The sequence below is a fragment of the Gossypium hirsutum genome, chromosome D01 (assembly GCF_007990345.1).
Source record: "Gossypium hirsutum isolate 1008001.06 chromosome D01, Gossypium_hirsutum_v2.1, whole genome shotgun sequence".
Lineage (NCBI taxonomy): Eukaryota > Viridiplantae > Streptophyta > Magnoliopsida > Malvales > Malvaceae > Gossypium > Gossypium hirsutum.
The window spans coordinates 6,586,928-6,598,360 of record NC_053437.1 but is presented as its reverse complement, the minus strand read 5'-3'; the positions used below and the strand labels follow the sequence as shown (position 1 = coordinate 6,598,360).

The window sequence follows — 11,433 nt, the reverse complement described above, 5'->3', positions numbered from 1 at the left end:
GCTTAACTGGTTGTACCACTTAGCTGCAGACCCGATCAGACTGTCCTGGAAGCAGTGGATCAACAGTTGATCATTATTGATGTATCCCGTCATTCTTCGACAGAACATAGTTATATGAGCTTCAGGACAACTAGTCCCGTTGTACTTTTCAAACTCCGGCATTTTGAATTTAGGAGGGAGTACTAGATCAGGTACCAAACTCAAGTCCTTGGCGTCGACTCCACAATGGTAGTCGGTGTTCTCCATGGCTCTAAATTTCTCCTCTAGCCATCTACATCGGTCCTCAAGTTGTTTTGACAAGTCCGTTTTCGCTTTCTCCATCTCTGCCATGTTATCGAGATCAGGAAACACGGGGTTGGTAGGATTATCACCGGGATTAGAACCCGAGCCTGTTGGAAAGTTCATCGATGCTGGGGCACCGACCTGGTATTGGGATCTAATGGTAACAGGTGCCCTCTGCGGGTACACCTCTGGTTGCGCTTGGATGTTAGTTGGGGTGAAACCTGGAGGATAGGCAAGGTCATCGTGATCATCCCCAGCATCAACTAAAGGGCCTTTTCCTTTGTCATTCCTTCCAGTCAATAATTGCTTTACTTGGTTCATCACAGTGTTCTGGGATTCTAACATGTCTTGCTGGATTTTTTTCAGTCGTTCGTGCATCTGATCTTGCATCTTTCGTTGCAACTGTTCCAATCTTTCGAACCTTTGATCCATTGCTTTCGTTTGGCGACGAGTACCGTAGTGATATTTGATTATATTTTTGGTGGTTTCCAGGGTAACTGAAATAATTTTACCTAGTTAGGGTCACTTCGTGAAAGTCTAATGCATATGATGCAATGTAATGCAAATGCATGAAATGAATGCCAAAAGAAACGTTGATTCTTGGTTCAATTCTATTAGAACAACTGGTATAGAAAACAAATCCATTTACATAAAGCAGATATATATACGGCTTTGCCGTCATAGGCGGGGACATTCGATCCTCTTCTTCATTCGAGCGTTAAGATAAATCTCCCGAACTCTTCAAAAGGGACATCCCTTCTATCTCTTTTTCTTCATCTGGGCCGCGACTCGTTACTCACTCATCCTTGTGATGCTCGTTGGCTTCTCTTTAAAAAGTCTAGCGGTTCTCGAATAATCTTTGTCATCTTGAGTCTTCAAACAACGAGGCAAAGTCGTATAGTCCTCTACTGAACTATCATCCTTCTTTTGTTCTATCTTCTCGGACCGTATTAGGACAACCGTATCGTCATCCACTTTATCAAGAAACCCATTTTCTTATGACAAGCTCTCTATTTAGCAATTGAACGTGAATCAACACCTCTTTTTATGATGAAAATGCAATGCAATCATGACAAAAAGAAAACATGTTAGTACAAAGCAAAAGCAAGCAAGAATAAATAGAACACCTATTTGGGTGAATACTAGGGGTTCGAAGTGGTTCTACCTAGGGTGAGCTCCTAAGGTTCACTACATGAGGTTTGGTTCTAAAGTAAGGGTACCTGAACCAGCAGATTCATCGATCCTCACCCATTGTAGGCTCATGCGGACCGAGTTCGGTTCAGGGGGATACATTTCTCTATGGCCATGCGGAGATGAAAATCTCACGAAGACATAGGTACGGATGTATCCCGGAAGCGATTCACTATCCCATGCGGAGGTGAAAACCTCACGAAGGCGTAGTTTCTCACTCCCACTTAAAAGGGTATGACCAGCGGTCATGCAATGCAATGTGCAGAGGTATAAAATAAAATACAGAACACGATAAAAAAAATATAACTCAAAACAAAAGAGATGCAATGAGAGGATCGTAAATTTAAATCGAATTTTCCACTTTCAACAAAAAGACAAGAAATAATCAACACGTGGCTTGACTCTCTTATTTAAAGTCCCCAGCGGAGTCGCCAAGCTGTTGACACCATTTTTTTGATGGAAAACGGGGTCAACTTGGATTTAAAAAAAGAATGAAAACGGGAGTCGCCACCAATCCTTTTTTGACGAGGTGTGATCGGGTCACCTCAAAAAGTGGTTGTTTTTAATAAATGATTTAATTTTATTAAAACAACGATTTTGGTCTACGAAATTCAGAAAAATGAGTTCGGGAGCCGGTTACGCACGAGGAAGGATTAGCACCCTCGATACGCCCAAAATTGGTACCTAGTTGATTAATTAGTGTCTTAGTGTCGAAAATTAAAAATTTGAAGAGTTTTAAAAAATACGATCCTTAAAAGAAAATCTGATATCGTGAATTAAAACATAAGATTCTCTTGTTCCGAAGGAATATCACATCCAGCACGTTAGGACACGATACTCTAAACCATCGAAACCAAGATCACCTTATAGTTTAATGAAACCATACTTTGAAGCTTTAAGAGGATATTTGGCTATTTAGTCAAACGAGAAATCGAAACCCAGCACGTTAGGGCACGTTTTCTCGAGTTTCCAAACGCGAAATATTGCCTTATTTGCAAAAAATCTTATCTCGAGGTAATAAGATGTCATATCCGGTGAGTTAGGACACAACACCTCAAATCTCAGAGAGTAAGCATTTTATTTAACACTTGTATTATGATTTAAAAGAATATGCCGTTATTTAGGTTAAACGAGAAAAATCGAAACCCAGTAAGTTAGGGCACGATCTCTCAAATTTCCCGAACGCAGAATATTGCATTTATTAGAGAATTTTCTTTTTATGAAAGAATAACAAGTATGAAATTCAAAACGATGTGTATTTGATTTGTTCGGAATAAGGTAAAACAATCTACATTAAATGTATGCATTCGAGCTTTAATGCACGATGTGATTTGAATGAAACGAGGAAAAATGATGATATAAACGTGGCATAATAATTGGCAAATAAAATACTACCACAATAAATCACAATAACATGACAATATGAGTAAACGAACTACAAAGTACCTAATGATAATAACCATACAACACATATTATATTGGCATCAATATTAATGATAAAGAAATGAAACAAAATAATATATGAAACAACTTGAAGTAACTAGTATGAAACAAATTAAAATGAATGAGGTAAAAAACGATTTAAAACAAATAATATACAAAGCAAATTAAAATAAATAAAAAATGAATAACAAGCTAATTTTAGATGAGTAATATATGTAAAAACACGTTTGAGATAAATATTACAAGAAGCAATTTAAAATAAATAGCATGAAACGATTTAAAATCATCAATGTACAAAACAACAAAAATGATACATAGAACCAAGTAAAATAAATGATTTATAAAGCAATTTAAAATAAATAGTAAAAGGTTTAAAATAATAACAGATGAAAAATAAATTTGAAACAAGTAATATATATATATAAATATTTAAACAAGATGTTATATGAAAGTACTAAAATAGCTCAAAAAGAATTTTAAAATGATGATTTTATAAAACAAGCTAAAGTTATTAAGATGGTTCCACTCATGTACAAAAATATTGTGAGTCTTCACGATAATATGTATTATAAATTGAACACTCAATGAGAATAATATGTATATAAAAATATTGTGAAAAATGTAAAAATAATAGGATAAAAGAAATCTCAAAATAATTGAACAAATGAAAACTAACATATACAAAAATATTAAAAGTATTTTAAGATAGCAGATTATACAAATAAAAGGCTAGATTAAAATTAAACCTAAAATAAAAGGAATAATTTACAAATAAGATAGTTTTTTTTTAAAAAATGCAAAGTATATAAATGTATAGGGACTAGGACTAGAAATAATCCAGGTCCCAAAACGCTGCACCTTGGAGTGGACTAAAATGGAATGGTGTACAAATTTTTGGGGAAAAATTAAAATAAAACACATGGATGCTAATGGGGTCTGCTGGAATGTGATGCAAAAATGAGGGATTAATTGTGGAAATTTCCCATTTGACATATAAATGCACAAATTGGGTCTGGGCATGGATCAACACGCGGCCCCCACCCTTAAACACCACCGTTTCAATATTAAAAAAACACAAAAAAGAACCACTGAGCTCTGTCATTTTTACTAAAACTTATATCTAACCGCCCCCATTTTTCTCCTATTCTTTACCTTGGCCGACTCTTAGGCTTCACCGGCGTATAATACGCCTCCACCGCCGTCGCGGTTTTAGCCAGACCATAAGGATCTGTCAACCATCAGGCCGGAGGAGCCAACGTCGACTAAATCGACAACAAAAAAGGTAAATAAACTCCTCTTTTAGATTTGTCAAGTAGATTCAAAATACGGTAAAAAAAGAATAAGAACAGAAAAAAAAGAGTGCGAAAACCTTGAAATCACTGCTTTTTCTATTTTTTGTTGCTTTGTAATGCTCTCCCTTTTTGTTATAAATGTGTAGCAAGTAAAGATCAAGAAGAAAGAAAACGAGAACCCAAAAAATCAAAAAAGAAAAAATCGATCTGAAAATCACCTTCAAGTCCTTTTTTGTATTCTCTCTATGTAACCTCTCCCGTTTTACAATCGGTTTTTACTCTCTAATCCCCTCTATTTACAACCGGTTTCCCTAAAATACAATCGATCCCCCTATTTCAAAATACAATCTGTTTCCCCTCAAATCCCTCGTCCAAAATACAATCTGTTTTCCCCTCCTTTGAAATATCAAAAATCGTCCCTTTTTCTAAAATTTTTTCTTCCGTTTTATAATGGATTACAATAACAATAAAAAATGCTCCGTTTCTCTGTTGTGGCTGCCTTTTTTGTTGTTTGTGTTTGCAGGGTATGGCCGGTGTTGGTGATGGGGGTGTCAGACGGTATGGGCGTCGTGGTGGCCAAGGCTGAGGTGTGCGAGTGGCGACCGGTCAGAGGCGTGCATGCGTGAGGGGGGCAGACGGCCAGCTAGGTTTTTTGCTGAAACAAATTTTAATTTACTGGGCTTTGGGCTGTAATTTTTGGGTTATTTTCATTTGTTTTGGGTCTTTAGGCCTAGGTCAAAATTGACCTGTTACATATTGCATATACTAATAATTATATTTATTCAATATAAAAATAAAATCATATATTTAGTTCTTTAAATATATACGATAATTAAGGTTTCATATATAAATTTGAATCACAATCAAAATTTTATATGTACAATTACGCTAAATCAAAATTCATATGTAATTTGAGATTTATCCCTAAAATTTAGAAACACGTTTCTATTTTATAATTTAATCATTAGATTTACAAGTTCTTTTACCAAGTAAGGATTAGGAGTTTTGGGTTGGACAAAAAGTTGAATTGGTATTATGGAAGCCCTTTAGGTTAGGCCGAGATCCAATAGTTTGATTGGGTATTGGGCATTCTTCCGAAGATTTATGTTTTGGGTTTTCGATGATTATAAATATGTAACTTTAAAAATATTCTAATTAAATGTTAAAAGTATTAATAACAAATTAATCAAGAACCCCGTGGTCTGATGGTCACAGATGTTCACTGCTTCAGGTGTGGCTTGGTTTGAGCCGTGCTAGTCGCGTTTGTTGTTCGGGATCAAATCAATCAAGTTTTGTTTTAACATAGCCATTATCTCAGTTGTTAAAATGCAATTCAAATTTGATACACAGCATATTTAAATACATGGATTAAACTGTAAATATGTGTGTAACTACTTGAATTTGATGTTTTTAAAATTTAAAAAAAAAGAGAAAAGAAATGGCCTTTCTAAAAGTTATTGACATAGTTTGTTTTTCATATCCAATATGTTCATGTGATAAGTGTACACGTTTTTATATTATAAATTGATATGCATGTTTTAAATATGCTTCATGTAATATTCAAATTGCCATTAACATTTAAATTAATGACTAAGTTGACATATTCCCATGATTGATACAGGATTGAGCTAGAATATTTAAGAGTTAAAGGACCATTTATAATCTAACTAATAATGTAGAGACATTTAGTTAAAATAATGAAAAGAAGATCATACCTTATGGTTTCAAGCCAACTTTTCTATTCACCGGTGTCATCATCTACTTTATGTCCAATTAAGGCTTTGCTTGATAGAGTGAAAAGATAAAAATAGAAATAGCAGAAAATATAATTTTTCTTTCTAAATTTGTGTTTAGTAGAAAAGATGAAAAAATTGAAAGAAAAGGTAATTTCTTTTCCATCGGTTACTTGGTAAAATTGAAAAACGAAAAGAAAGAAAATAAAAAATTTAAAAAAATGTATAATTTTTAACTAGGATCTCTCTCATTTCATAGGGTTATGTTTTGAAACAAGACAAATTTAATTTTTCAATTAATCGGAAGAAAAATCCACCCAACCCACTTCACCTTAAGATAATTATCAAAATATTTTTTATAATATAATAATAAAATTTATATTAATGTTTGCTGTAGTATAGTTATACCTTAAAAACAATTTATATTTATGTTTCTTCTGTCTCTCCTTTTCATTGTAAGTTATACTTTTATTCATTTCCAGATTATTGGAGAGATGGGGATAGTTAATAGTTACGAATTAATAATTACTCAAGCCTTTAGGTTAATTAGGACAACATCCAATACTTTGATCTGTGTGTTGTGCTGTCAAAGATTACAAGTCAAGTGTGTTGGTCTAATTCATACTTACACACTGTAAGCCGATGGCCCAATTCCAACAGCACATCTAATAAAAAGTGTGTTGTCGTGGAAATTGGATAATATGTTTCATTGTCTCTCTTTTGATCCTTTGCTTAAATTCTCTGCAAGGAAAACACTTGATTAGTTTAATTTATTTGTTATTCTTTTGCCTTTTTCTTATAGCCTCAACAATGGGGGCAAGAATCCAATTTTCTTGCCTAATACTTTGTTCCACCATGGGAATCACTTAAACATGTTCCAAACAAGAAGTCTATATTTCTAAGAATTAAAGTTATTAGAAAACAAAGTTTTCGCAAGATTATTTGTCTTTGTTCACACACAACAAAATTTGCAGACTCATGGATTTGTCTGCCGTGTTATCTGTTGTCAAAACAATTGGCAATCTAATTACCGAAGAAGCAAGACTATTGGGCGGGAAGGATCAAGTTGAGAGTTCACTGGGGGAGCTCAAATTGATGAGAAGCTTCTTAAAAGAAGCAGATTCAAGGAAAGTTTATAACGATGTTCTTCGTGAATGTGTTGCTGAAATCAGAGAGAGCTGGCTTATGATGCTGAAGATGTGATCGAGACATTTGCACCCAAAGTTACGTTGAAAAAGAAAGGTGGTATTTCCAATGCCATCAAAAGATCTGCTTGCTTCCTGAAGGAGGGAAGGGTGCTCCATGAAACCAAGTCCAAGATTGAGAAAATCACAGCCAGAATCAAAGAATTGACTCGAGAATTACGGACTTACAACCTAAGACGATTAGGTGAAAGAGGAGACTCAAGTTCTTCAACCGAAAGGTGAGAGGCAAGGTGGTCTTATCCTCATTTATCAATGATAATGTTGTCGGGTTGGATGATGATGTTAAGAAATTGGTGTCAATTCTTGTTGATGGGGAAAGTGATTGCAGGGTTGTCTCTGCGGAATGAGAGGTCTAGGCAAGATCACTTTTGCTAAAAAATTATACGGCCATAGCCAGATTATTGGTTCTTTTGTTATATCATGTATAGCGAACCTCATAAAACACTCACAGAGAACTTGATGCATCTCTCTCAATGGCATCAAAGATATTACGAACCCACAGCTAGTTCGTGAACCACAACTTGACGAACTTCAAAACTATACACCTCTACTAAGTTATATGAAGACTCCGTGGAGGTCCAAAATAATTGATTGCTAGTCATCTTAACATGTCTCATCTTAAGATGTCACATCACGTCATTGTCATTGTCAAAGGTTAAGTACAGGAGTATTATATAAGGTTCTTAAAAAGCTTTTACAAATTTAGAATTATTTTTTGAACTTAAAAAAAAACTTGAATTTTTTTTTGAATTATAAGAATTTAATCTTTTAGGTTTTAGGGTTAATTCCGCAAGCTAACTATATGAAGTAATTATAGAGTATGACCTTATAATTTATATTGCTTCTGTAATATTTCTTTGATGCTATTTGGTTTAAGAGATTAATAAATAAACATTGATTGTTTATTGTCGTATCATCGGTTTTAATGGAGAATCAACAGTTGGGGTAAGATTTGAAGTACAAAAAATAATACACAGTTAAATGTGCCTGACTCTGGAAACCAAATAAGAATAGACGTAATGATTAACTTGTTGAGTCTAATTAGGATAATAGTTGAGCACACCTTACTTTGTAAGAAATCATATACAATGATCTTTTTATTTATCCATTCAAAGCAATGGAAAAGATGTACATTGTGGCTAGTGATGAATAGTAATTTGGTGTTCTTACAGTACTGCTTATTTTAAAGAAAACAAAGTTGATGCAAAAATGGAAGAGTTAGGGAAGGTAACGGTTCATCGTTGCGCAGTTGGGAGGCATTTTAGAATGGCAAATGGTGTTCGAAAATGTTAAAACATACTTGAAGAGAGGCAAAGGCCTATGCATCGAGGATGTGTTAGCCTTAAGTTATGATGATTTGCCACCCCTATTTGAGATCATGTTTCCTTTATTTAAGTATTTTTCCTGAAGATTATGAAATACCTGTAGAAAGATTGATTCAATTGTGGGTTGCAGAAGGCCTTGTTTCATCAGCAGAGGGGTGAAGGAAATGGATTCAATTGTGGGTTGCAGAAGGCCTTGTTTCATCAGCAGAGGGGTGAAGGAAATGGAGGGGAAATGATGGAGGATGTTGCAGAAGGTTGCTTAGTTGAGCTTGTGGAAAGGTGCATGGTTCAAGTTGGAGAAAGAGGGCCAACCTTAAAGATCAAAACTTACCGCATGCATGATCTCATGAGAGGTCTTTGTTTGTCAGTAGCAAAGAAAGAAAATTTTGTCTGCATCATAGATGATCTCCATCCATTGGTCGCGCAGTTCGCAGAATTGTTGCACATCAATGCATTCTTTTTCAAAGCATTAAAAGTTCCCGTCTGAGATCAATATTGTTATTTGATAACCCCTTCACTAAAGATGCAGTAGTTAAAGCATTTCTAAACTCAAAGATGATAAAATACATGAAGAACATCAGGATAATGACGATTGCAGTTTACTTATGGTGGTCTTGGGTGTTTTTCTACTTTGGAAAAGGCAGGGATGTTGGACATACTTGTTCAACAATTTTAAATTGCTTAGAGTCCTGGAATGTGAAGCTTGTGAAAATGTTGCAGGATGTAAGTTGCCCAATGCTATAGGTAATCTCATCCACTAGAGATTCTTGAATCTAAGAGCTTTTGATTTCATTATTCCAAAGATTCCATCATCTCTAGGCAATTTAAGGTGTCTGCAAACCTTGGATTTAAAATATCCAGCTTATTCTGGTTTTTGTTGTGTACCTGATGTGATATGGAAATTGGAACAGCTGGGACATCTATATCTCCCAGAGAAGATGAGCTATAAGACCAAGTTGAAGCTGCACACATTGAAAACTTAGAAAGTTCAACACATACAACTGCTTTCTTGCAGATCGTTCCAAGTTCACAAAACTTAGAAAGTTGGAGATATTTGGGTCCTTACATATTGAAGATTGTAAGGAGGGTTTAGACAAGAATCTGTCGATCATCACAAGCAAATATCTTCAGTCCTTGTCTATTGATGGAGGAGGAATAGATCCAAAACTATTAGTGTTCCTCCTTTCAAGCTGCGTTTATTTGTGTGAGTTGATTTTAGATGGGAAGATGAGGATGTTACCAGAGTATCACCGTTTCCCTTCAAGTACAGCTTACGTATGTTTGAGAAGGTTCAAGCTTGGGGAAGAGATCCCGTGCCAATACTAAAGCTGCCTAACTTAAGGACTCTCTAACCCTTAAAGAGCTTGTGAATTTGGAAGAGTGGAAGGTAGAAGAAGGAGCTATGCCTGCTCTACATCACTTGAAAATTGAATATTGTGAAACCCTGAAGCTTGAATATTGATACTTCTCATTACAGGCCACCGTGGGCGCCTCAGCAGGGGAAGATTTCCACCTAATAGCTTCTATACGTGTGTGTGAATATAATAAATGTGTTATTCTTGTATCTTTTTTTTTATGGTAATTAAAAGACCTCCATTGTATTTATCATTTCTGGGTTTTTTTTTTGTGTTTGTTTTTTGGGTTTTTCAATAAATGCATTTTATGTGATTGTTTTGATATCTTCATATATTAGTTAATATAAAAAAGAATGCTTTTATTTTTCTTATGAAATGGGTCTTGTTTGTTTGGTGAGAAAAATGGAGGGGTAATGAGAAATATGGGGGAATGTGGAGGACAAAGGTTTAACAGTTTAGGGAACATCAAAATGGTGATGTAACTTGTTTTTGTTTTGTTTCATGTGCAGTTATGTCGGAATGGGTTGTAACTTGTAAGAGACACAGAACAAAGAATGGATTGAAATGAAGATGACTTGATTTTTTGGTGCTTGGATTTTTTTAAACAAGATAACTTTATGTGAATATGTTGCGTTCATGTTGAATGATTTTTTATACCATATTTATAATTATTTATAATTTTTAAATAAAAGATAAATATATTTCAACACATTTAAATTTATGTCTTTTTTCTGTCCGATGATAATTAAAAAAATTAAAATAAATATGATAATTAGCTCAGTTAATTTTTAATATTTTATTTCATTGATTTTTAAAAAAAATAAAATTGAATGGAGTAGCAAACTTCATTTATATTTTAAATATATATATATTTATTTAATTCATACCATATTCAAAAAATGACTTTTCAAACTCAGCAAAGATCATCCATATAAATATGGTGAAATGGACACAAAACATATAATTATTTAATCTTACTTTACTAATTTGGACACAAAACATATATGGAGAATAAGAAATTTGCCCCACAATTTTCACCTTTCTCTCAATCTAATCCAGAAAAAGAAAGTAAATTCAATCTCTTCTCTTGTGTTTAGTTCTGTATGCTAGCCTGACTTGATCTGAACTTAGAGAAAAAGATTTGTATTTCGGGTAAATCTAGTCTAAATTAAAATTAAATAATTTAAAATGTTTTTTTTCTTAAAGTAAACAAAAAGATTTGTATGTCGGGTAAATCTAGTCTAAATTAAAATTAAATAATTTAAAATGTTTTTTTTCTTAAAGTAAACAAGATTCATTAATTAAAAGTCACTTACACAAGAGACTTTGGTGAGGATAAACTAATCCAAGTCATTAGGTTTACCCCATACACCCAATCCTAAGTCCCTCATCCCCATGATGCATCAAAGAATTAGAATCAATAATAATCAAAGTGTGAACATTTGTGGGGAGAATATTTCATTCAGTGTGGTTTGCATGGAATAAGGCTACCTTAGCAAGTGCATGAGCTACCTTATTAGCATCCCGGCAAGTCCATTGGAAGGATAGCAATCCAACAAATGATTACAACATAAAACAATCGTGAAGAATCATACCTAACTCAGTGT

General features: G+C 34.1%; 1 long non-coding RNA gene across 1 annotated transcript; it reads right to left on the bottom strand.

Annotated features, from left to right (window-relative positions):
- Nucleotides 1-8,210: 8,210 nt before the first annotated feature.
- On the bottom strand, nucleotides 8,211-10,097 carry LOC121213788 (uncharacterized). Its single transcript, XR_005909227.1, has 2 exons — nucleotides 9,538-10,097; nucleotides 8,211-9,433 (listed from the first exon to the last, which is right to left on the bottom strand). It is a non-coding gene; the product is annotated as an uncharacterized lncRNA (long non-coding RNA).
- Between the last annotated feature and the right edge of the window lie 1,336 nt (nucleotides 10,098-11,433).